The sequence below is a fragment of the Taudactylus pleione genome, unplaced genomic scaffold (genome assembly GCF_031769625.1).
Source record: "Taudactylus pleione unplaced genomic scaffold, aTauple2 ptg000656l, whole genome shotgun sequence".
NCBI lineage: Eukaryota > Metazoa > Chordata > Amphibia > Anura > Myobatrachidae > Taudactylus > Taudactylus pleione.
In genome coordinates this window covers 2,129,307-2,157,275 of record NW_028285058.1, presented here as the reverse complement: position 1 = coordinate 2,157,275, position 27,969 = coordinate 2,129,307, and positions in this window count along the sequence as shown.

Sequence of the window (27,969 nt, the reverse complement as noted above, 5' to 3'; positions counted from 1 at the left end):
GGGTGTTATTATAACATGTCTATCTATCATATAATATAGGAAACTATACAAATATATAGGCGAAAACTGCTGTGATATGACACACACAGAAAACCAGAATCTATAATAAATATATAGCAAAAGCCACTTCGACTCTACATACATACATAAATAAGAGAAAACTCGGATTAATATATAAAATATATTGAAATAGCCAGGGCTTGACCTATTAGGGGCACAGGGACGGTTAGACATGGTGGGGGGTGGCACAAGGTAGGGAAGGCTAGGCCTTAATGGGGGAAATAGGGCAGGGAAGGCTAGACTAGTAGGGGATACGGGACTGTTTCAGGAACTATGCCATAATCCATGTACCTGGATCAGGGGTGGATCTAGATGTTTGTTATAGGGGGCGGTATATATATATATATATATATATATATATATATATATATATTAGGGGTGAGCGGATTCGGTTCTACTCGGTTCCGTTCGGATTTAAAAACCGAATCTTATTGGCTATCAGCTGTCACGAGTTTTGGATAGCCAATAAGATTCGTTTTTTAAATCCGAACGGAACCGAGTAGAACCGAATCCGCTCACCCCTAATATATATATATATTTAACTACAGTAACCTTTCCATCAGACAGGTTATATGCAAACTGCGCACCTGCCCTATCCACTCACCTGTCACAGAGTGCAGCCTGTCCCAAGGTCGGTGCTCTGAGCAGAACTCCCTATGGTAACCCGATTACACCTATCCTCTGCTGATCCTGCCAGGCAGGGGGCAGGTTCATGCTCGGAGACGCCAGAGCTGAGCAGCTGCTGAAAACCCCATCTTTAGCCACTGCTGTGACACCTGCCCGGCCGGAGCCGCACTGCTCCAGCATTAGTACATTAGTGGCTGAAACAGCGGCGGCATTTGGAATATGGCGCTGGCCGCGAGCCAATCACAGCACGCGGACCAGCAGCCATCATGTGTACCCGCCCTTGACTGGCTGCTGTTCTGTGAGCTCCAATTGGCTAGCGTCCAGCCCCATATTCATAATGCCACCGCCGTCTCAGCCACTCATCGCCGTTTCTGACTGCCCGCGCGCCACCAGCTGGCGGACTGGCATAAATGCGCACTGCTGCTATCCGGGCCCCCCTCTCTGCCGGACCCGGGACTCCAGTGCCAACAGTCCCCCCCTGATGGCGGCCCTGGCCACAACTTCACAAAACACAGTCAGAAATGTTATGGTCCACAATATCATCTGCAGGTCTGGACGTGGCCTCCCACTGTGCACACTGGACTCTATAGCTACCACAATCCTACTTGGACTGTCTCCGCTAGCAGCTTGACTGGTCTGTCTCAGTCCTCCTTGGACTGACTCCATTCGGCAGCCATTAGGTGTGGTCACACCTCCTTTTTCATCCCTGTGTGGATGGGTCCCTCCAGCCTCACACAGAATACATGGCTCACTATTTCTATCTAGCTTCATACCGACCAATTTGTCCAGAAAAATAGTCCTGCATAACACTAAAATAGCTCCCCCTGTACATATATCACTATACACCAGCCCCCCTGTACATATAACAATATACACCAGCCCCCCTGTACATATAACAATATACACCAGTCCCCTCATACACATAAAACTATACACCAGCCTCCCTTGTACATATAACACTATACACTCCTGTACATATAACACTATACACCCCTGTAAGTATAACAGTATACACCAGCCTCCCCAGTACAAATATTATACAGCTGTCCCCCTATATATATAACACTATACATGACCCCCCCTGCAAATAAAACACTATACACATGCCCCCTGTACATATAACACTATACACATGCCCCCCTGTACATATAACACTATACACATGTCCCCCTTGTACATATAACACTATACACATGTTCCTCCTGTACATATAACACTATACACCAGCTCCCCCTGTACATATATTCACTATACACCAGCTCCCCCTGTACATATAACACTATACACCAGCCCCCCTGTACATATAACAATATATACCAGCCCCCTCATACACATAAAACTATACACCAGCCTCCCTTGTACATATAACACTATACACCCCTGTACATATAACACTATATACACCAGCCTCCCCTGTACAAATATTATACAGCTGTCCCCCTATATATATATAACACTATATGACCCCCCCTGTAAATAAAACACTATACACATGCCCCCCTGTACAGATAACACTATACACATGTCCCCCTTGTACATATAACACTACAGTATATACATGTTCCCCCTGTACATATAACACTATACCCATGTCCCCCTGTACACATAACACTATACACCAGCCTCCTTTGTACAGAGGGCCTGATTCAGAGCCGGATGCTCTGACAGAGCGCTCGCTCTGAATCAGGGCCCTCCTTTTTTTTGTGAGCGGCCTCCTGGCCGCTCGCATAGCTGTGGGTGACCACCCACAGCTATAGCGAGCGGCCAGGAAGATGGTCGCAATGGTCAAAACCATTGCGACCATCGGGCTTGCGACGAGACCCTTGAGGTAGGGTCTCGTTGCCGCAAGCCCCAGAGTGCTTTCGGCTCTAACAGAGCCGAAAGCACTCCCACTGACATCACTTGTGATGTCAGTGGGGCCGGCCCCAGACGGTAGGTGTTCCCATGGGAACGCCTCCATCTGGGCAGCCACGCCCCCGGCCCACCCACCAAAGGGGGCGTGCTGTCACTCAACATCGACAGCACGCCCCCTTTGGTACGAGACCAGGAGCGGCGGAATGCCCGACGCTATCCGGGTCTCGCACATGCGCACAACGGAGCCGGCTCCATCGTGCGCATGCGCACTGGGCCACCATCGACCCGCTTGCGAGTGCATAGCGCTCGCGAGCGGGTCTGAATCAGGCCCATATAACACTATACACCAGCCCCTCTGTACAAATAATACTATAAGGTTTATATGGTTCTCTTTCTAAGGTCTTTATGGTAAAGAGTACCTATACCTCTGCATTGCACTATTAATTACAAGTGCCTCAATTTGTACAGTTTCTACTATGTTATTTTGTTATTTATTTTTTATGGTGTTCTATTTGTATGTTGTTCTTATGTAACCATTTTTGATTTGTGTGAATTCTATTAAATTATTTTTTACGATATTACACTATGTATACCCATTTCCAATTTTTCCATATGTACTAAACAACTGGAGCCAGACCGAGTCAACCACATCAAAAGGAAAGTATAATAATTATACCGCCAAGGGTCGTATTCAATTGCCGGCGAAAAGTCCCGGACTTTTCGCATGCCGGAGTTTTCGCCATCACCGCCAGTTTAGCCTCCAGAAAAGTATCATGCTCGTCACCGCGATTCGCCCTATTCAATTGCAAAGGAAGGTCGTCCCGGCGAAACTGAAATCGGCGAAAAGTCCTGTCAGATTTGGGGAAATCAGCCTGACAACCCCCAAAAGATACACTGACATGGGGGATCACTATGGATACCCCCGATTAGCCCTGCTAATGGTTTTTGGGGTGCTTTAATGGTCTCAATTGGTGCTATTTAGCATCTTTGCACAAGTGGTGAAGAATAGCATTTAGCAGGGTTTTTTTGGGGGGAAAAATAAGTAGTCCCAGCAAATTTGGGGTACATGAAAATGGGTGTAAGCATGGTTAAAAATTGCTAAAGTGCATTTTTAAAAAACTTAAAAAACGCACCTTCAGCAAGCACCTGCAATCCAAAAAAAAAACAGCTTGGGCATACTTGGGGGACCCCCTGGAGTCGATTTTGCTAGTTTTTAAGTTTGTCCCCCAACTTTGTTTTTTTTCGCCCCCAAAACGAAAGCACTTTTTTGCGGTGAACTAAAGTATTTTTTTTTACTTTTTTGATGCAGTTTACCTTTAGGAGACTGTCCCAAGGCTGCAGGGGTGTTCCCGCAACTTTGCACCCCAAACCCCCAATTCTGCACTTTTTTCCACCTCCTTTCAGGCGAATCTTGTCCGCTGGTTTCAAAGTGCAGACTTTTCGCACCAGTGGAAACTCTTTGCAATTGAATATTTGGAAAAGTTTTCGCCTGGTGAACTGACGTCACCGGCGAAAAGTTTTCGCCGAGAACGGCTTTTCATCAGCAATTGAATATGACCCCAAGTGTTAGACTGGGAGCTGCCCCACTGTGGCTATTCGGTTCCGCTTCACCAGAAAATATAGCTTTAGGTCAGTAGTATGTGTCCATAGGGGGCCGTGAGCTTAAGAATCACAGAGTATCAGAACTAAAAATGAGGTTTTAATTGTAAGTGATCACTTCAAAGCTTATGGTTACAAAAGGTTACAAAGATAATAGTTATTAAAAGTTCACACAAGTTACTAGCAATTTCAAGAAAAAAAAATAAGGGGGAAAACAAAAAAAGTTCAGATCACCTGTGCAGGGTTGAACAATGGCAGAAGTAAGGTCTCTTCTTGGGGTATGGTACATTCTGACCCTATGGCCTCCTCACGAAAATGAACAACGGCTAATCACTGGACTCAGCTAATATACTGGTTAGATCCTGTCCCCTTTTATGTATGGAAGCTCCCCCCCTCTGGTTTGAGAGTTTGGGAGGGGGGAAACAGGAGATCTAGGGAGTTTGGCATCCTGGCTAAAGTGGTACAGCTGAGAGATCGTTTCACACCTTGCTACAATGAAATGTCCCTGACCCCGCTGGGGTAAATTCACAGGTCGCTGGGCTTCTCTAAGGTATAACTTAGATAGGTTGTCTCCCAACCTTTTAGGCTAGCAGCATATGTGTGGTCTCTCAACAGAGAATATCCTTGCCTTTGATCAGCATCTCAAAACAGAATAAACTCACAATTTGTAAACGCAAGTACCCGGCTGCTCATTCCAGATTATATAACTCCTGAGTAGTAATTATAATACATTAATCATCCCCGCAGATCATATTTTAGGCATGGCCTTGCTGTAAGGGAAAGGCAGCTTGCCAGAGGTGAAGACCTCAAGTTCTAAAGGTCTTATCATCTCTCTACTGCTCTAACATAAACCTTTTGAGATCTAAGAATAATGTTATGTAACAGGAATACCTCGCACAATAAAATAAGGATACAATAAAATTCAATTGTAAAATGTAATGAATTCAATTCACTAATATCACCAATGATGTTTATTTAATTGGTAAGATGTTATTTGATAAGTGGCCGATGGTGTTATTGGACAAGGCAGCAAGGTGACGGCCTCGGCCCAAGCGGATCTTTTCATCACCTTCTCTGGGCACATTCCAGATGGATGACAGAACGTGCGCTACAACCAGCTGTAGTCTTCATCTAAAGGGAATTCAATGAAAGTTTCAGATCATCTATTCATAGGAAGAATTAAACATTTCTGTTTTAATAATAGTGAGAATACTCTACAAAAATAACAGCAATGACAGGGAAATTGTACCTAGAATACAATTCTCCAACTAATTCTAACGGAAAGTGTGTAATGAAAAGTAGTTTTTTAACCCAAATCTTAATTTGTAATCCAATGAGATTGTGTTATACAGTATACGGAATCCACAAGAAAATATTTTTCACTTGTCATCAAATGGGATCTTCTTAATTTTTAAGGCAAATACATTTTAAATCTTTTTATCTACAGGAAAATCTTTTTAATTTGTAGTCAAAGTTTTCTGCTTGACAATGGAAGACATAAACAGTTCCGCTCAACCTTTCTCTGCAGAATGACTATGGGCTGGCTGCTCAGCCAATCACAAGTGGTTTCTTATGCTGCATACACACGGTCAGATTTCTTATCAGATATGAACGATAACGATTGTAAAAATCATTCAATCGTTCTTATCTTTGACATTTAGGGCATGCATCGACCAACGATGCATGTGCCCGCATGTCAGATAACGATATCTGACATTGACTGTGTTTGCAGCCAGATTTGGACGATTTCATTCATTTAAATGCTGTCAGAAATCATTGGTAATATCGTTATTCGTTCATCTAGCAAGTCTGACCGTGTGTATGCACCATTACACTAGCTGTTGTGATTGGTAGACTGTGAGGGGAGTCATGGAGATTTTTTGCTTTAACCAAACATCAGGAATAATTTACAACTATAATGGACTATGTTTCTGCAAGGTCATTTCCAATACAGGAAACTTATTTTTCCCTTCTCCAAATTGTGTATAAATTATGATATACGAGGCGTAATATGAGATGCAAATGTCAGTGTAATAAGAAATATATTGGTTTGAGAAAGAGATGTATAAATGCTAGGTTATAAGGAAAGTGAAAGTAAACACAATAACACTGAGAGCACTTACGGTATTGCCAGATGTTTCCTTGGCATTGCCAGATGTTTCCTTGGCATAGAGATCACGGGGGCAGCAAACCCCTAAAAGAGAAGACAGACACCATAGTACCTAAATGACTCCATGAGAACATTATACAACTTCATGAGGCTGATTCACGTCATTGGGACACTGTCCTCCTCATTTTATACTCATCAGTTATTCTATATTATTATATAGAAATATAAATATATTACAGTGACATATTAAGTAAAATGTAATGTGCTCTATGATAGTTACTGAGATGCAAGGATTAGTATATGAATAGGATCCATAACTAAATATTATGGAATATGATTAACATTTAATTCGAACTAGCTAAAAATATTTCAAAATAATTTATTCTTATCTATAAATGACACTATTTTTCATTATGTTAAATATCTATCCATAATTCCCATTGTTACATATTGTTCATGTGATATCAGCACAAAGTACGTACGTGCATCTCATAAGAACAATGTCCCTGGAACTGAGCTTGTTGTCCTTCTATTACGGTCCTATGGAAAATAATACAGAATAATACAGTTACTATTGTGTCTGGTATATGATTTGCTTTAGTTATTCAGTGGATTATAGTTTGTAAGTATACACCTCTATTTGTTCCTATTGTTCCCAGGTCAATTTGTATTGCTGAAATAAGCTGTGATGCAGATTGTTAGTGCACAACTATGATAAACAGATCCCTTATACTTTTAATTACATTGTATAAGAATACCTGGAGGATGAGTCTCAGTTGAACATTGGTTGCTCTGGCGCCTTCAGGGATCTTGTGGGCCAGACTCAGATGGTGCGCCTTCACCTGCAGGAGGAAGGGTGACAGCAGAGAGTTAGTTACTGGGCACCGGCACACTCAGAGAAAACAGGGAGACAGGAGATTATGGATGGGTAACCTACGTGTCCTCACATAGACATGTAATACCACAGATGTAGCTTTATCACTGATTGAACCTGTAGTAGATATTTCTAACATATTTTAATTGGCAGCTGAATTTGTAATAGAATTTCAGTGATTCTATAATACTATAATGTATGACTAGATATATTATATATCATTGGATTATATTTGTTGTACTAGTTTTATCTAGAGGTTTTTCATGCCTTTGTTCACATTTCTTAGCTTATATATTTATCTTATCTTATTGGCTGCGATTCAATTCAGCGCACTGTTAAGTCGGAGAATGGCAGTTCTCACGACTTTACATTGGTGTTTAGTTGCGAGAACTGGCATTCTCCAACTAAAGTGCCGGTCATGAGGCTGTTAGTGTCGGGTTTCTCCTCGCACCCCCAGGAGGGTGGGAGAAGAAATCCTTTAGTTGGGCCAAACATCAGGCTGAATTGATTAGCTCTGGGAGCTCCCTCCTGGGTCTATTCATCATTGCTTTGAATTGAAATGCGGCCATGGACTAGTCCACTACCAATTATTTTTATTTAATTTACAATTATAATGGACTATGTTTTTGCAAGATCATTTGTATTACAAGAAACCTATTTTTCCTTTCTCATATTGTGTGTTAATTGTGACACTTGAGCAGTAATATAAGATGTAAATGTCAGTGTAATAAGCATTCAATTGTATAACAAAGAGATATATAAATACTAGGACATAAGGAAAAGGTAAGTAACCACAATGACACTGAAAGCACTTACCTCAGGTATTGCCAGGTGTTTTCTTGGCACAGGGACCATGGCCTCAGGTACTGCCATGTGTTTTGTTGGCATGGAGACCACGACCTCAGGTACTGCCAGGTATTTTCTTGGCATAGGAGCAATGACCTCAGGTACTGCCAGGTGTTTTGTTGGCCTGGGGACCACGGCCTCAGGTACTGCCAGGTGTTTTCTTGGCATAGGGACCACAGGGGGTAGTTTATGCAGCCAAGCCCTAAAAAGAGAAAACAGATACATTTGCATCTAAAGGACTCCATGAGAATGTAACAATAGCTAAGGTTAGTACAATATAATAAAGTAACCATAGCTACATATTATGGTGTATTACAATTAACATTTATATAGTAATAGCTAAAAAAAATACTTCATCACAATCTATTCTTATGTATAAATTACACTAATTTTCATCATTTTACATTTCTATCCATAAATCACATTGTTACTTATTATTCATGTGATATCTGCACAAAGCACTTACTCAGAGCATCTCATAGGACCAGTGTTACTGAAACTGGGGCCTTTGTCCTTATGGTCCTTATGGGCTGGCTCTAGAAAAGAATATAGAAATAGTACAGTTACTACTATGCCTGGTATATGTTTTGCGTGAGTTAGTCAATGGATTATAGTTTGGAAGTGTAAACCCCAATTTGTTCCTATTGTTCCTGGGACAGTTGCTTCCTTTGCCTAATCTGTAACTGTAAAGACCAGCATATGTACATACCTCCCAACCACCCAGCATGGTAACTTGTGTTGTAACTACTATCTGTATTGCTGCGATAAGTGGTGATGCAGATTGTTAGTGCACAACTATGATAAACCAACCTCTTTTCATTATAAGATACAAAAATACCTGGAGGACGAGGGTCTTTCAGCTGCACTTTGCTTTCTCTTGCAGCCTCAGGGATTTTGTTGGGGGCACAACCACGGTTCCTTTCCACCTGCAGGAGGAAGGGTAATAAGCAAAGAGTTAGTTACCGGGCACCGGCACACTCAGAGAAAACAGTGAGACAGGAGATTATGGATGGGTAACCTACGTGTCCTCATCCCTTGTTCCACCACAGTTATACCCAGTAACATAGATAAATATTGGACAACTGTAAAGACCAGCATATGTACACACGTCCCAACTGTCCCAGCACGGTAACTTGTGGTAACTTGTGGTGTAACTACAATTTGTATTGCTGCAATAAGCTGTGATTCAGATAGCTAGTTAACTATGATAAACAGACCCCTTAAACTTTTAAGTACATGGTACAAGAATACCTGGTGGACGAGTCTCAGCTGAACATTGATTTCTCTGGCACCCTCAGGGATCTTGTGGGCCAGACTCAGATGGTACGCCTTCACCTGCAGGAGGAAGGGTGACAGCAGAGAGTTAGTTACTGGGCACTGGCACACTCAGAGTACACAGGGAGACAAGAGAACATGGAGTAGTAACAAGAATAACTGCAATGCAATGGTGGGAGATTCCCTAAAGATGTCCCAAGTTATAAACAAATACATCCCATACACAGGAGGCACTCCAGGAGATATTTCAATATTGAATAAAGACAGACACTCCTCAAGAGATATATATATAATTGGAATATATCTGTTTTATCTGGAGATTTTCATGCCTTTGTTCACATTTCTTAGTTAGCTTATTTTATGGACTTGTCTATTAACAATTATCTATATTTCATTTACAATTATAATGGATTGTGTTTCTGCAAGGTCATTTGTATTACAAGAAATCAATTTTTCCTTACTCAATATTGTGTATAAATTGTGACACTTGAGAAGTAATATAAGATGTAAATGTCAGTGTAATAAGTATTATATTGGTATGACAAAGAGACATATAAATGCTAGGACATAAGGAAAGTGTAAGTGGCCATAACAACACTAAAAGCACTTACCTCAGGTATTGCCAGGTGTTTTCTTGACATAGGGAACATGGCCTCAGGTACTGCCAGGTGTTTTCTTGGCATAGGGGCCATGACCTCAGGTACTGCCAGGTGTTTTCTTGGCATAGGGACCACGGTTTCAGGTACTGCCCGGTCTTTTCTTGGCATAGGGACCACAACCTCAGGTACTGCCAGGTATTTTCTTGGCATAGGGACCACAGCCTCAGGTACTGCCAGGTCTTTTCTTGGTATAGGGACCACAACCTCAGGTACTACCAGGTAGTTTCTTGGCATAGGGACCACGGCCTCAGGTACTGCCAGGTCTTTTCTTGGCATAGGAACCACGGATGACAATTTAGGCAGCAAAGCCCTAAAAAGAGAAAACAGACACATTTGCACCTAAAGGACTCCATGAGACTGTAACAATAACAAAGATGAGTATAATATAATAATGTACATATAGCTACATATTATGGTGTATTAACATTTATATAGTAATAGCTAAAATAAAACTTCATAATAATCTATTCTTATCTATAAATGACACTAATTCTCATCACTTTACATTTCTATCCATAAGTCACATTGTTACTTATTGTTCATGTGATATCTGCACAAAGTACTTACTCAGAGCGTCTCATAGGACCAGTGTTACTGGAACTGGGCGCTTTGTCCTTATGGTCCTTATGGGCTGGCTCTATGGAAAAGAATACAGAAATAGTACAGTTACTACTATGTCTGGTATATGTTTTGTGTCAGTTAGTCAATGGATTATAGTTTGGAAGTGTAAACCCCTATTTGTTCCTATTGTTCCTGGTCAGTTGCTTCCTTTGCCTAATCTGTAACTGTAAAGACCAGCATATGTACATACCTCCCAACCACCAGCATGGTAACTTGTGGTGTAACTACAATCTGTATTGCTGGGATAAGTGATGATGCAGATTGTTAGTGCACAACTATGATAAACTGACCCCTCAATCTTTTCATTACAAGATATATTTCATTATAAGAATACCTGGAGGATGAGGGTCTTTCAGCTGCACTTTGTCCTCTCTTGTAGCCTCAGGGATTTTGTGAGGGGTACATACACGGTTCCTCTCCACCTGCAGGAGGAAGGGTAAACAGCAGAGTGTTAGTTACTGGGCATCAGCACACTCAGAGAAAACAGGGAGACAGGAGTTTTGTGGATGTCCTCACACAGACATGTAATACCACAGGTGTAGCTTTTATGACTGGGGGCTCTATTTACTACAATCTGCATTTGTAATGCAGATTGTAGTGTGATATTACAAACTGAATTCGCATTGCGAATTCAGGCAATATCACAGGGATTGACTACAAATCCCTTGCAGGGACAGAGCTTGCGATAAAGCTCTGTCCCTGCGAATCACCTCCGCACACTTATCACGGTATTTTCTCAAAAATACCATGACAAGTGCCGACGCATGTGCCGACCGACTGCCACTAAGCCCCGCCCCTGGTGCTAAGCCCCACCCCCCATGATCATGGACCACCCCCACGACCCCCCCTCCCTTAATTACACTTACCTACAGTCATCGGTGCTCCGGTGATATCCTCCGTGGCTCCGGTTAGCTGACATCCCATACTGCACTGGGACTCAGTCAGGTGACGACCGGGCACCAGTGCAGGCTGGGAGACCAGTTGACCAGAGGGAGGACATCATGGGAGGGGACTCAGGTAAGTTGTTTTTTTTTACTTTTTTTTTACTATTTTTTTAGCAGAGATCAGCTTGCAGTCTGTTTAGACCACACAGCTGATCACTGGGGCTGGCTCCGGGCTCTGCTCTGCCCGTTAGAGCAGAGCAGGAGTTCGGTAACTGGGGGACACTCTGGATAACGCCACCTCCAGGTGGCGTTATCATCACAGAGCTTTTACCAGTATTTTTTCACAATTTATTTTTAGTAACTTTGGCCAGATCGCATTTTCCATTACAATTATGGGAAATGTGATCTGTTTACTAAAAATAAGTGATAATTAGGGCTTGGAGTAGGAGTTTACGAATTCTACTTCAATTGCCCTGTAGTAACTTTAGGTGTTATTAAAAAATGTGAATAGGGTGTGAAAATAAATAGAGCCCTGATTGAGCCTGTAGTAGATATTTTTTACATATTTTAATCGGCAGCTGAATTTCCAATAGAAAGTAAAAGATCACATTCCAACCAATCTTCTAATAAAACTGATTTGAATGTTCCTAATGTTTGTTTTATTTAATAATAAATCCCTTGTTCCCACACAGTTATGCCCAGTAACATAGATATATATACAATTACCCCTTGAGGGCTGCTCACCAGTGTTTTGATGTACTTGGCCTTGCTCCCGTAGGTGAGTGTGCTGCGAGAGTCTTCATAGGCAGCATCCGCAGGGCTGATGTGTGTGATCATCACCATTCTGCTCCTGCCACTCAGTGCGCCCTGTGATAGATAAAGCTCTGGTTATAGGGGAGATCACTGAGGAGTCCTTACACATTGTAATGAGCAGTTTAAAGATCTACTATTATTGCTTTATACTATGCAGTGGTCGAAGTGGGGCGGTATACGGCGGTATGACATACCGCCACTTCCCGGCCCCACTTCATTTTAGATGTAGAAGAGAATGCACCAGCGCTGGGATCCAGTATGGGATCCCAGCGCTGGAACAGCGGTGGCAATGTGTTAAGATGTGTTATAGATTGTAAGCTTGTGAGCAGGGCCTTCCTACCTATATATCTGTCTGTTATTACCCAGTTTTGTTCTATTAATGTTTACAATTGTAAAGCGCAACAGAATATGCTGCGCTATATAAGAAACTATTAATAAATAAATAATAAATGTGTCCCGCAGGGGACACATCTCAATCGGGGCAGTGGAGGCGCTGACATGTAGCCGGGACAAAGTACCTGGTCCTGGCTGCACTGTAAGCACCACGTACTGGGCGGCTGCCAGTCAATCACGAGGCTCGCAGCCGCCAGCCAATCGCAGGGCTCGCAGCCGTCAGCCAATGAGAAGCTGCCAAATGGCAGCTTCTCAGTGGCTCGCAGCTGCACCAATGAGAAGCTGCCAAATGGCAACTTCTCATTGGCTCGCAGCAGTGCCAGATAAACTGCAGTGAAGACCCAAGGATCCCGGTGGCTCCACTTCAGCAGCGCAGGTAAGAGAGAATTAGAGAGAGGGGAGGGTGTGAGAGAGGGGCAGACAGAGGCAGGCTAGCTATAGTAGGGGGTGAAAGAGAGGGAATCAGTAAGGGCAGGGTGTGAAAGAGGGGAGCAGGCAGGGAGAAGTGTGGGGGTGGGGTTAGAAGTACAATGGGGTGATATGGAAGCAGGGGCCCATGGGGGGGGGGAGATTCAATCTCCATACCCCCACCTCTAAATTACCACTTTGAGCACTGATACTATGTTTGTGAGAAACAAATGATTGCACTAATTACTAATATCATGGTTGATTGCAGCCATTGTGAGAGATAAAACAACAGAACAATTTGTTAGGAACAATATTCCTGATGACTGTGATTCCAGCATAGATGCTGTGGCCACACCCTCTTTACACAGGACCTCAGCATTTACAATAAGCTGTGGCCACACCCCCATACACTAGAGCACACCCCTTTAGTATCAGGGCATAATAAAGTATTTTAATGGCCCTGTTTGATAACTCACATTCATATTCCTTAATGCTTGTATCCCAAAAGGATATCTAAGAAGTGACTAATGCTACTTATATATCAGCCCCTGGGTGTATCTATAATGGGTGCAGGGAATACGGTATACATGTCCAGTGGTCTCACACCGCACACCCTGTACCCATAACTTATACTTAACACTCTACTAATGCTGTAATCACCAATGTAGTCACCAGAAAATGACATGGGTGCCATATTTCCAAAGTCCTGCACATGCCCAGTAGAGAAAGCGCAGTGCCAGAGTATAATTATATGTGTCTGTAAGAGAAGGGGGAGGCCTGCATGGAGACTGTACACGGGGACCTTCTCTCTTATCACTGTCCCTGACATCAGGTACAGCTGTATGATCATATGTGTGTAGGAAATCTCATAGTAATAACATACCTTTAGCAGCCAGGTCAGTTTGCTGTCCCGATAATTGATATGGCCGCCTGGTCTCTTGCGTAGCGCCGTAATGCAGTTCCTTAGGGCCAGAAGGGAGCGGTTTATATAGCCACTTTCTCTCAGGGTTTGGCCAGTGTTCTTAGTCTGATATAGACACAGAGAAGATAATGAGAACACATCTGATCAGTCACAGTGTGGATGTGGTACAAACACAAACTATTGTATAATAAAAAAATGTTCACAATTTACTTCAATTGTGTCCTAAGACAGTGACTCCCATTCACCTTAGTTTTAGTTAGTGATATTGGCCGAAATGCTTTTCTCACTGCATGTAATTTATCCCAAGCTACTAAAGAATAAATTTGGTTTATGTTATTACTTAAAAAATGACTTTAATCAATATTGTATATAAATTGTTATGAGTAAGGTCTCAGTGGGGGGGTCACAGAAATAAATGTATGTAACAAAGGGGGAGGTGGCCGGTAACAGATTGGGAATCACCGCTGTAAGGGGAGAAAGGCCACACTTATGGCTCTATTTATTAACATTATTTTTACTAAAATAAAGTGAAAAAGGGTGTTTTCACACCCTTTTCACATTATTTTAGTATCACCAGTAGTTATTACATGGCAATTGGAGTAGAATTAGTAAAATTCTACTCCAACCCCTAGTATCACTTATTTTTAGTAAAGCAGATCGCATTTCCCATAACTGTAATGGGAAATGTGATCCGACAACAGTTACTAAAAATAAATTGTAAAAAAATACCGGGGGAAGCCCTGTGATAATAACGCCACCTGGAGGTGGCGTTATCCAGGGTCTCCCCCGGTTACTGGGCTCCCACTCTGCTCTAACGGGGAGAGCAGAGGCGGGAGTCGGTACCAGTAATCAGCTATGTGCTCTAAGCAGACCGCAAGCTGATTGCTGTAATAAAAAAGAAAAAAAAATTAAACATTTTTTTTTTACTTACCTGAATCCAGGGACCGGTGATCGGGCCTCCGGTGATGGCTCCTCTCCGGTCAGCTGGTCTCCCATAGTACACTGGGGCCCGATCATCAGGTGATCGGGCCCCAGTGCAGTATGGGACATCACCTGATCGGGAAGCCCGGAGAAGATCATCGGAGGCCAGGAGGATGCAGGTAAGTGTAATGAAGGGAGGGGGGGGTCGCGGGGGTCCACGATCATGGGGGCGGGGCTTAGCGCCGGGGGCAGGGCTTAGCGTCGGTGGGGGGGTAGTAGCGGTGGTCAGACGGCGCATGCGCGGGCTCTTAGTCGCTGTATTTTTTCCGAAAATACCGCAACTAGAGTGCGGATGGGATCTGCAGGGACAGAGCTTTATCGCAAGCTCTGTCCCTGCAAGGGATTTATAGTAAATCCCTGTGATATTGCCTGAATTCGCAATGCGAATTCACTCGGTAATATCACACTACAATCCGCATTCAATATGCGGATTGTAGTAAATAGAGCCCTTAGGGAGTTATACAGATACAAGAAAAAAGAGCTATAAACATGAAAGGCTCTGTTATATCTCCTTCACTACAAAAAGATGCAAAAACAAATGATAACGTTCATAAGAGCTATAATCAAAGGAAAGAGCTTACATTACATGTCACCTCAGACTACAGGACAAGGACTGCCCTAGGACTACTTATCTCTCTGATAATTATACACATAACAGATGTCATTTACATTGTACAGTGCAGATTTGGTCTCGTCATGCACCTACATTTGTGCAATCAGGGCCGTAAACAGCTCTGGGTGGACTATCTGTGCTCACTGGTGCAAAACCAAAGCATTTAGCATAGTGCAGCTTTAGTAAAGTTTTACATTTCTGAAAATATATTGTATGTTCCTATTTTTTATTGTGTGGGTTCTCTCTGGGTGCTCTGGTTTTCTCCAAAATGAATGGACGTGTGTGTGCGTCTGTGTTAGAGTACATATACTGTAAGCTGCAATAGGCCAGGTACTGGTGTGACAGACAAATGTTCTCTCTATAGAGTAGACAGTGACGACTAGTGGTGAAGCATGAACACTGCAGAAGGATAGCAAACTCTTACAATTTTTACCTCTTTTGGTGCATACACACGATCAGATTTTTCCTTCAGATATGAACGATAACGATTTAAAAATCGTTCAGTCGTTCATATCTGAAGGAAAATCGTTCATATCTGACATGCCTGAACGATGGACGATCAACGATGCGCGTTCCCGTTTGTCAGATAACGATATCTGACATCTGATGGGTTTGCAGTCAGACTTGGACGATTCCATTCATTTTAATGCAGTCAAAAATCGTTCAATCGTTCAAATCGTTCAAAACTTTGGTAAAATCGTTCAAATCGTTTAATCGTTCAGTCGTTCATCTGACAAATCTGACAAGTCTGACAAATCTGACCGTGTGTACTCTCCATAAGGCATTGCAGGGGAAATACAAAGAAATGATAATGATATGTAAAATACAAGTGATACCTGGCATGCTCGCTCTGATCCCGCCAGGTCTACCATGTACAGCCGGCCCGTGCACACTCCATCATTGCTCGTCTGCTTTACGGTGACTTGTACAACAGCATGGGAGCGGGATGAGTTCTTATTGGCAGCTGTGGCTGCCTTAGAGCGGCGCTTATTCCCTTTAGTCAGTAATGCGATGGTCTGAAAAAGAAAGTAATATAGATGCACCAACACTCTTATGGTTACACAAAACAACTCATAAAGTTACACTTGCCCATGTGTTATAGCTACAGCAGGGTCACTACACCAGCGATCACATAGTCATGGGCTCTGCTTATTCATTCACACATTAATAGGTTCTTTACAGACAGCAACACATATTAGTCTGTACTTATATAACCTATTGTCATTTGTATCCCCCTTGTTCTCTGCTGCAGAACCCTTGCGGTGCCTTATAAATAAAAGATGATAATAATAATAATAGAGACAGGGGTGACTAGTGGTGAAGCATGGACGCTGCATAAGGGCATAGTTGCCTACCTTTAATACTCTCTTCCCAGGAGAAGCCCAGGTAAGAGAAGCAGCAGGGGGCCGACAGGGGCGGGGCTTGACGATTTGCGTCATTAAGCCCCGCCCCCTCATGGTAAAATTGCCGCGATTGGGTACAATTTACATAGGAGGCGGGGCTAAATGCTGTGATTCATGCAGATTCATGGCTTAAGCCCCGCCCCCTTCACGGAGACCCGCGATCACCGCGGGTATTCTCATTCTGCCCACTTCCTGCGGGAGAAATGCCTACCCTTCCGGGGGTGCGGGGGGTTACCTGAAAAATCGTGAGCCTCCCGCGAAAACCGGGAGGGTAGGCATGTATGCATAAGGGTAGCACAGACTAATGATAGTCACCTCTTCAGGACTGCTGGGGAAGAACTCTGCAATCCCTTCTATCCTGGTGTTGCCGTAGGGATCCTCTCTAAGGTTCAAACATCCAGAGGACGGTCTTAGCAGATCCCGAATGGTTTCATTGTAGACCTGAAAATGTAATGAAGGAATAATCACTCTCTGCAATACAAGGAATAATCACTGTCTGCAATACAAGCACGACAAGTGTGTAATCCACATTTACTCTCTGGAAAGGGCTTGTGTTACTTGTGGTTCTCCAGATGCTGTATATAAAGAAGAAGGTATTTTCGGGCTCATCTTAGCTTCTAGTTCTGCACCAGTCCCCACGCACTCTCAAAAAAGCAGAGTAGGGGGTCTCATTTGCCCCCTCAAACTTTGTTACGGAGCCTGGTGACTACTAGTTATACCCAATTACACATATAGGGGGATCATTTACAGTTGGCCGCATATGTGCTCAGAATGTACATAAAGAGGACTCATAAAAAAGCTTATTTCATGCATTTGTTGGGCCAGAATCATCTCAAGATGCATCCAGCTGAAATACAGCATTTGCTGCAGGTGTATGTCAGGTGTAATAAGTGTGTATAGCGCACAATAACACAGAGATGGTGTAGAGATGTGGATTGATAGTGTTATTAGTATATTATAAAGTAGCATTACCCTATTTTTACATAATTAATAAATGCTTAAGTGGCATGTTCCATATAGTGTACACAGATACAGCGATTACAGATACTATTATTTTAATTACTCTCTCCTTCTGCCTGTTACCATCTTACCCACCTCCTCAGTCTCTCCCTCTCATCAGGCACTGTCCCCTCTGCATTCAAGCATGCCCATATTACCCCAATCCTTAAAAAACCTATCCTTGATCCTAGCACTCTCTCCAAATTAATACCCATCTATCTCCTCCCTTTTGCCTCCAAACTCCTTGAGCGTATTGTAAATAAACACATTAGCATGTTTCTTTCCTCCCACTCCCTGCTTGACCCATTTTAGTCTGGCTTCCGTTCTCTCCACTCCACTGAAATTGCCTTCATAAAAGTCAGCAACGACCTCCTTGCTGCCAAGTCCAAGGGCCACTACTCTCTTCTCATGCTCCTTGACCTCTCTGCTGCTTTCACACTGTGGCCCACCCTCTCCTGCTGCAAGTCCTTCACTCCCTTGGTCTACATGATACTGACCTCTCCTGGCTGTCCTCCTACCTCTCTGACTGCTCCTTCTATCTCCTCTCATGACTCCACTTTCCCTCTACTTCCACTAACAGTAGGTGCCTCCAAAGGTTCTGTTCTAGGACCTCTCCTATTTTCCCTGTATATGTCCTCTCTAGGTGAACTCATCAGCTCTTTTGGCCTCCAACATCATCTCTATGCTGATAATACTCAGATCTACCTCTCCTCCCCTGACCTCCACCCCCCCCCCTCACTTCTCACTCATATCTCCAACTGTCTGTCTGCTATCTGTTGCTGGATGTCCCAGCGCTTTCTTCAACTTAATATGTCTAAGACTGAGCTGATCATCTTCTCACCATCCCGCATAATCTCACTACCCACAATATCATTATTTATGGATATTGTTGTTTCTGTTGTTTCTACATTCAATTAAGTAATGTGAATATATTGCCGTGACTCCATATAACATAGCCGGGATTCTAACAAATCTACTACTATCAGCTGATGGGGTAGATGCACAATCAGCCAATCAGAGGACAGCGCTGCTAACAGTTATCATCACTCTGTGTAGTTGCATCCGACCCTCCAGCTCCGGCAATAGACACATAACCCCAAATCTGCCTTTACGTCATGTCTAATTGTGCTGCAATTTACTTGGCCTATGTATACTCGCCGCTGCCCGTACATGCGCAGTATGTAAATACATATCTTATGCCAACCCCCAGAGTTCCATTCACCTCTTAATAAGACACATAGAGTATAAACCAAGCACATATTCCTCACATACTTACCTCAGCATAGGACACTGACACTGAGAATATATTCTGCCCTCTCTGCACCTCGATGGTCTTATATAGATCTTTCAGAGCGTGAAATATCACTCCAGACTCATGGCCATTGCCCATCATAGTAAAGGTCTTCCCGGTGCCTGTGATAAATATAAAGGTATTAGGCATACACTCACTGACGTTATAAGAAAGAATGGCAGATATGTAATTATACAATGTGTCATGTCAGTAATGAACAGTGACAGACATCATGTGACTAAGCCAATATTCATCAGGATGTTGCTCATCAGGTCACTCTCTCAGGGATGTCACCGCTTGTTAGTGAATGGGTAGATTGTGCACTATTGTATATTTGTTCTGCCCATAAAATGCTGCCTCCACATTTGGTGATGGGTGCACCTATTCCCTGGTCAGTGAGAGTTAGAAGCAACGGTAACCACAGCCTATCACATACTGACAATGTAACTGGTAACTGGAAACATAATTTAAGAAAATCTTCTCTATATAAAAATCTAAAATATGCACATTTGGGAGCTTTAACAACATTGTGACATAGTTATGTGACCCAATACAATTTACCAGTACAGCTATAGTGTAATATATTGTTAGACTATAGACCAAATCTATAATAATATTTTGGTAAATGAGATTTACCTTCTAACTACCACACATGTCACCATTCTCCTGCTATTACCATGCCCCAAATAGAAGAGTTATCCTCAAGAACTATGACTTGTGCCGTTATTGGATGTTTGAAATTTAAATGTTCATCTATTATCCTGTATCTGTCATCACTATACTGAGGATTCAGTGCTCAGACCCGGATTGTGCCATGTACCTAATGCCTCACTTTCTGGAACCACCTGGATAATTACACAGCCCATAAGGAAACTACTAGCTCACAATTACTAACAGTACAGATGGTCACATGTTTTACCACCACTCATTTCACCAGCTCACTACTTTTACACATACAATATAAACAATTAGACGTATGTATTAATAACATTAATGTTACCTGTAGGGCCATATGCAAATATAGCAGCACTGTACCCCGAGATGATATCATCCACTAGGTTCTTCATGGTGGACTGATAGACATGCTCCTGAAATGAGACCCATTTATTGATGCTACATAAGCAATCATGAAATAATGTAACAATATGCCCTATAGTGAATAAGGAGAAATGACAGCTGTACAGGCATTACTGGCTGATGCTACAGTCACATATAATGATAAATTGTTCTCATGCGCTATTTTATTCCCTTACAAGATGAGCAGCGCTGCCCTATGTATAATGGGTGTAGGGTGTGTGGTGCACATGGGCACCTGAATCCAGGGGGGCCCTCACCGCACTCCATACACCCATTGTATGTACTTACCATGCAGCTGCCTCAAAAGAAATCTACCTTGTGGCACCATTTTCCCAGATATGTACAGTATGCCTGCACAATAGGCTCTGGCACAGTACCAGGGGGATGCAATCCCCGAAGCCGGCTGACGTAATCCCTACAGCCGGCTTCCCGACTGCTTTTTCCTGGCAAGGGTTAAATGACAGGCATCTAAATCTAGATGCCTGTCATTTTTCCGACGCTGGACGCAGCGAGCGGACAGCCGCGGGGGGGGGGGAGGGTTAGGTTTAGGGCACCCGGGGGGGACTTAGGGTTAGGCACCCCCCCGGGAGGGTTAGAGTTAGGCTAGGGGAAGGGGGGGTTAGGGTTAGGCACCCCCGGGGGGAGGTTAGGGTCAGGCACCCCTCCGGGGGACTTAGGGTTAGGCAGCGGGGAAGGGGGGGGGGTTAGGTTTAGGCACTTAGAAGGGGGATTAGGGTTAGGCACAGGGGGAGGTTAGGGTTAGGCACCCCTAAGGAGGGTTAGGGGGGTTAGGTTAGTAAGTACTTACATAGGGACGATCGGGATTTCCAGCGCTGTCGGGCTGCTGCTGCCGGGATCTCTCCAGCTGTCTGCCTCACGCTGCCAGGAATTGAACTGCTGGCCATGTGGCCGGCGGTATTTCATACCGCTTCCTTACCAGGGACTACACCTTGCATACAATGGTTTGGGGGGGGACCCATTCAGAGACAGCACACAGGAACCCTCCTCTCATAGAATCTCCCTGAGTACTGTGTTATATATACTATTAACTTTTATTATTCTTTATAAATAGCTCAGGATTACAATCACCTGGGTAGCTGCCTGATGAAACACCTCATTAAAGGTGAACGTCCTCTCCCTGGTCCTGCAGCAACGCAGGACATCATCAGGATCCTCGCCAGGGTCCTGCAGTAGTACTGTCTGTAAGGAAAAAGAAGACACATGGTCACTATATGTCACCAGGCTGTACAAGCACCTCTGCGGCTGGGACAGAAGATCTTATGTCCAGTTTGTATTAATGTATAAAAGCAAAGTCACACATGGGAACGTGATCTGGGATTATAGAGTCATGTTTGTCAGCATTATTGGATTGTCCCTCAACTAGTTTGCTACCTATTGTGGAACTACAGATCTCAGCATACCCTCCTTATTGGAAGGAAATTCCATATGTTACTGTCCATAAATTATTCCCTACTGAACTGAGAGCCCTGGATTGGGCAGATAGGGTGAGATGGAAGATGTCCGGCCCCTCTGCAGTATACACATAGATACATCTTCTCCTCACACTATCTTCAGGGGATATAGCTATAGCTGGTGCAGCCTAGGGGGGTGTGACCATGCAGATAAATAGGAAGCCACAAGCAGAGAGCTCACCACTCCCTACTGGTCTGAGGGGTAACACCCCTGTCTGACAAACATATTCAGCTGGTAACTAAAGGTGCCTACACACTTGGCGATGTGCTGCCAATCCGTCGATGTGTACGATTTCTCTTGAAACTCCCCCGGCAGTCCTGCTCATGATTTGGCACATGATTTCCGATGCGTCGGATTCGACCAGATCAGGTAAAATATTGCCAAGTGTGTAGGCACCTTAAGAAGGAGGAGCAGCTTAGGAGCCCTGCAATGGTGTTTTGCAGCAGGCCCAGCATTTGCATAGTCCAGCAATGGTCCATGATTTCCCCATTTCTTGTACAGAGGGTAACACCTGGCACTATCTGTGCAGCTGGTCATTACTCTGATTTGCTTATGGGTATATGGGGACTGTGGATAGCGTATAAATATGTAGATATTATATTTATAAACACATATATATATATATATATATATACAATGTAAAAAATCTAAGTAAATATGCTGTAAAGTAAAATAATGTCCTTTAAACAACAAATAAATCTAAGAATAATGTATTGATAAGAAAACAATTTTATAATTAACTGTGTTAAATACTAAACTAATTCAGTTGTTTAAACTAAAATAATGTTATTAGCATTTTCTTACCTGTGGCCCGAGCTGGTGTACAATGCATCGGGCGCTGCTCTTGGCCTCTGTCCTATTAAATGGACGGATGCGCAGAGCGACCTGTGAAATAATGAAACAGACATAAGAACAATGCAGGATTATTAACACCAAAATAATCTCCCAAACCAGCCTATTCTGTGCTGAGAGAAAGGATAATTGTCTTGGTCTGACTTGGTTATGTGTAATAAATAAAGGACTATTTTACAGCTGGAGCCAGATGCAATCCCCAATCAGTGAGATGAATCAGTAGCTCTGGATTATGATAGCATCAGAAATCCGCAGGTAGGATAACTGGCTGCAGGAATAAAGTCACCAACCAATCAGCTCCTAACTGTCACTTTACAGGCTGTGTTAGAAAAATGACAGTTTGGAGCTGATTGGTTGGTGCTATTTATCTCCAATTTTATCTCTCTCCAAGCTTTATTAACTCTCCCCCTAAGTGCCTAATTAATCATTAATGAGGGTGTCCCAGAGGTTCTGAACCTATTTTTTACCTTAATTTTTACCTGCTCAAGGAGCCCCGGAAAAATACTTGCGTTGACTTTTACACTCGAAAATAGGTTTTCGGACCTAATTGAATTCCCCCCATAGTGGCAAAAACAAAATCCACTAATATAAAGCAAACCAAAGAGTGATATAGATGCACTTCCCCTGGTATAACAGCATTTAACAATATTTTGCTTTTATTTTAAATAACTTGAAATCAGAACTTTAACATAATTATTAGAAAGCCTGGAAAGCTACTAAGTAAAACACATATTAATATTACATTGTAAATAATATAAATACAGAGAAAATGGGAGTTTTTAAAACTAATGTATCTGACTCTATCCTGAAATTATATGAAATCATATAGCAGTGACCTATTATCATTACCCATCAGTAATACAGTGAGCCCATGGCTCTATAAGAGATACTTACAGTCATTTGATGGTCCTTAGGATGGTTATTTCCCGCCTTCTTCATCTTAAAATCATTTTATCCACTCAGAAATGAGAAGAGAAATATCTGTACTGTCACTAGTCCAGCAATATCAGATATGACACAGGAAGCATCCAGCTGCCTTATTATACCCATCATACCTCCAATAGTGACATCATCAGCTGCCACTATGACATCACTAGGTGCCCTGGCAGGGGGCTGCCATGTATCTCAGGCAGGGCATTGGGGGTTAATAGTAAATACAATGTGATGACTACATGTCAGTAAATCAAAACACATAATTAGGATGAGCAGAAATGTAATCATTACACACAGCAGTGATGTGTATTATCTGTGCGCTGTGTGTGTCTGTGATACATTCAGGCCCATACTATGCATCTGTGGAAACATATACAGAGTGAGGCTCATGTAGAGTTGGACGTACATCTATTGTTTTGAGTCAGATACACATTTTCATAATGCATCTACATACTATAAAATGTGCATATACGTCCGTATTCATATTTTGGAGCCTCTTGTACTTATAATTTCTTGGGTCCTGGAGCAGTGGCATGAGGGAGGGAAGGAAAGGGGGCGTGTTCTCATATGACTGATGCAGACCTGAAGGCAGATACACCTGTCTGGAGATGTATCTCTTGCGGTGGCTGGAGTGCTGGTGCAACCATACACAATGATGGTGACAACCAGCAGTACCAGCTGGTCACTTCTGATTGGCTGATTGTGTGCTGTGCTCTTCAGTCTATTTACTAAGAATTGGATGGAGATAATGTGAACAGAGATAAAATACCCACCAATCAGCTCCTAACTCATGTCATAGGCTGTGTTTGAAAAATGACAGTTAGGAGTTGTTTGACTGGTACGTTATCTCCGTCCACTTTATCTCCATCCAAGGCTTAATAAATAGACCCCTAATCACTAGCATATCAGCTATGTTATATCAGGTCATCAATTCACATTACTTATGCTGGGCATACACCATACAATTATCTGTCAGATATCTGTCCAATCTGGCTGGCTGGAATGAAAACCTGGTAATGTATGGGAGCAAATGACAGCTGTCCATTTGCTCACAAACACTGGAAAATAGCCAAAAATGGTCGTTCAGACAAATTGGTCAAAACACACAAATGTAACCAATTTGAACAAATATTTTTTGTCCTTTTTTTCAGTGTTTAAAACCATATGATCGATTGTCATTTGCTCCCATACATTACCAGGTTTTCATTCCAACCAGCCAGATTGGACAGATATCTGACAGAAAATTGTATAGTGTATGCCCAGCTTTAAACAGACAAAAATAGTCGTTCAGACAAATTGGTTAAATGAAACTAATTTAACTAGGGGTGTGCACCGGACCCTTTTCGTGTTTTGGTTTTGGATCTGGATCTTTCTTCGTGTTTTGGATCTGGATTGGTTTTGCCAAAACCACCCTTCCGTGTTTTGGGTTCAGGGTTTTGTGTTTTGGATCTGTATTTTTTTTTAAAAAAGCATAAAAACAGCTAAAATCACAGAATGTGTTGGTTTTTCTGCTCCTATGTTATTATTAACCTCAAAAACCTTAATTTCCACTAATTTCCAGTCTATTCTGAACACCTCACACCTCACAATAGTGTTTTTATGTCCAAAAGGTTGCACCGAGGTAGCTGGATGACTATGCTAAGCGACACGAGTGGGCGGCACAAACACGTGACCCATCTAGGAGTGACACTGCAGTGGCAGACAGGATGGCAGTTTGAAAAACTAGGCCCCAAACTGTACATAATGCAAAGAAAAAAAAGAGGTGCAAGATGGAATTGTCCTTGGGCCCTCTCACCCACCCTTATGTTGTATAAACAGGACATGCACACTTTAACAAAGCAATCATTTCAGCGCCAGGGTCTGCCACACGACTGTGGCTGAAATGATTGGTTCGTTTGGGCCCCCACAAAACAAGCTGGCAATTAATCTGTCCCTGCACAAACTGGCTCTACGGAGGCAAGATATCATCCTCATCCTCCTCATCCACCGATTCCTCACCCTCTTCAGTGTGTACATCCTCATCCTCACAAAGTATTAACTCGTCCCCACTTGAATCCACCACCACAGGTCCCTCTGTACGTTCTGGAGGCTGGTCTCCCTGGAAGAGCTGATAATTCATTTTGATGAACATCATCTTCTCCACATTCTGTGGAAGCAACCTCCTACGCCTTTCGCTGACAAGGTTCCCGGCTGCACTAAACACTCTTTCGGAGTACACACTGGAGGGGGGGCAACTCAGGTAAAATAGAGCCAGTTTGTACAGGGGCCTCCAAATTGCCTCTTTTTCCTGCCAGTACAGGTATGGACTGTCTGACATGCCTACTTGGATGCTGTCACCGATGTAATCCTCCACCATTCTGTCAATGGTGACAGTATCATATGCAGTGACAGTAGACATGTCAGAAATTGTTGCCAGGTCCTTCAGTCCGGACCAGATGTCCAAACTTGGTCCTGCCTGCCCTGCATCACCGCCAGCGGGTTGCTTAGGATACCTAAGTTTTTTCCTGGCAGCCCCAGTTGCGGGAGAAAATGAAGAAGGAGCTGTTGACGTGTCACGTTCCGCTTCAGCTGACAGTGTGTTCACCAGCAGGTCTTTGCACCTCTGCAGGCTTGTGTCGGCCGGAAAGAGAGACACCACATAGGCTTTAAACCTAGGATCGAGCACGGTGGCCAAAATGTAGTGGTCTGATTTCAACAGATTGACCACCCTGGAATCCTGGCAAAGCGAATGAAGAGCTTCATCCACAAGTCCCACATGCTGAGCGGAATCGCTCCATCTTAGCTTCTCCTTCACTTTCTCCAGCTGTTTCTGCAAAAGCCTGATGAGGTGAATGACCTGACTCAAGCTGGCAGTGTCTGAACTGACTTCACGTGTGGCAAGTTCGAAGGGCTGGAGAACCTTGCACAACACGGAAATCATTCTCCACTGCGCTTGAGTCAGGTGCATACCATCTCCTTTGCCTATGTCATAGGTGGATGTATAGGTTTGTATGGCCTTTTGCTGCTCCTCCATCCTCTGAAGCATATAGAGGGTTGAGTTCCACCGCGTAACAACCTTTTGCTTCAGGTGATGGCGGGGCAGGTTCAAGAGTGTTTGCTGGCGCTCCAGTCTTCGGCACGCAGTCGCTGAATGGCGAAAGTGGCCAGAAATTTTTCAGGCCACCCAAAGAGTCTCCTGCACGCCCCTGTCGCTTTTCAGAAAATTCTGCACCACCAAGTTTATTGTGTGAGCAAAACATGGGACGTGCTGGAATTTGCCCAGATGTAATGCCCGCACAATATTAGTGGCGTTGTCAGATATCTCAAATCCCCAGGAGAGTCTAAGTGGGGTAAGCCACTGGGCGATGATTTCCCTCAGTTTCTCTTAAGAGGTTGTCGGCGGTGTGCCTCTTACTGAAACCGGTGATACACAGCGTAGCCTGCCTTGGAACGAGCTGGCGTTTCTGAGATGCTGCGACTGGTGACGCTGCTGCTGTTGCTGCGTAAGGTGATACATCTACCCAGTGGGCTGTCACAGTCATATAGTCCTTAGTCTGCCCTGTTCCACTTGTCCACATGTCCGTGGTTAAGTGGACATTGGGTACAACTGCATTTTTCAGGACACTGAGGACACTTTTTCTGACGTTTCTGTACAGTCTCGGTATCGCCTGCCTAGTGAAGTGGAATCTAGACGGGATTTGGAACCGGGGACACACTACCTCCAGCAATTGTCTAAATCCCACTGCACTAATGGCGGATACCGGACGCACGTCTAACACCAACATAGCAGTCAAGGCCTCAGTTATACGTTTTGCTTCAGGATGACTGCTGTCGTACTTCATCCTCCTCGCTAAGGACTGTTGGAGGGTCAATTGTTTAGTAAAAGTAGTGGTGTTCCTACTTCCTCTCTGGGATGATGAACGACTCCCAGCAGCAGCAACAGCAGCAGCGGCAGCAGGAGGCGTAGCAATGCAGGATCCTCCAGAGGAATCCCGGATAGGAGAGTCAGTCATGCCAGTGACATGGCCTGCAGGACTACTTCCGATCCTGACTAAGGAGGAAATTGACGAGGAGGGAGTTGATGGTGTGGTTTGCAGGCGCTTGGATACAACAGGACAACGGGATTTAGGTGTCCCTGGACTGCTTACGGTCTTAGCCAAAGTTTCTGAACTTGACAGTAACTTATTATGAACGCGCTGCAGGTGCCATATAAGGGAGGATGTTCCTAGGTGGTTAACGTCCCTACCCCTACTTATTCCACCTTTACATAAGGTACATATGGCAAGACAGTTGTTGTCCGGATTTGGATAGAAATATTGCCAGACCAAAGAGGTGGAATGTTTGGTCTTCTGCCCAGGCATGACCGTGATGGGCTTTTTCATCCCACGGACAACAACTGTCTCCCCCGGAGCCTGATTTAAAC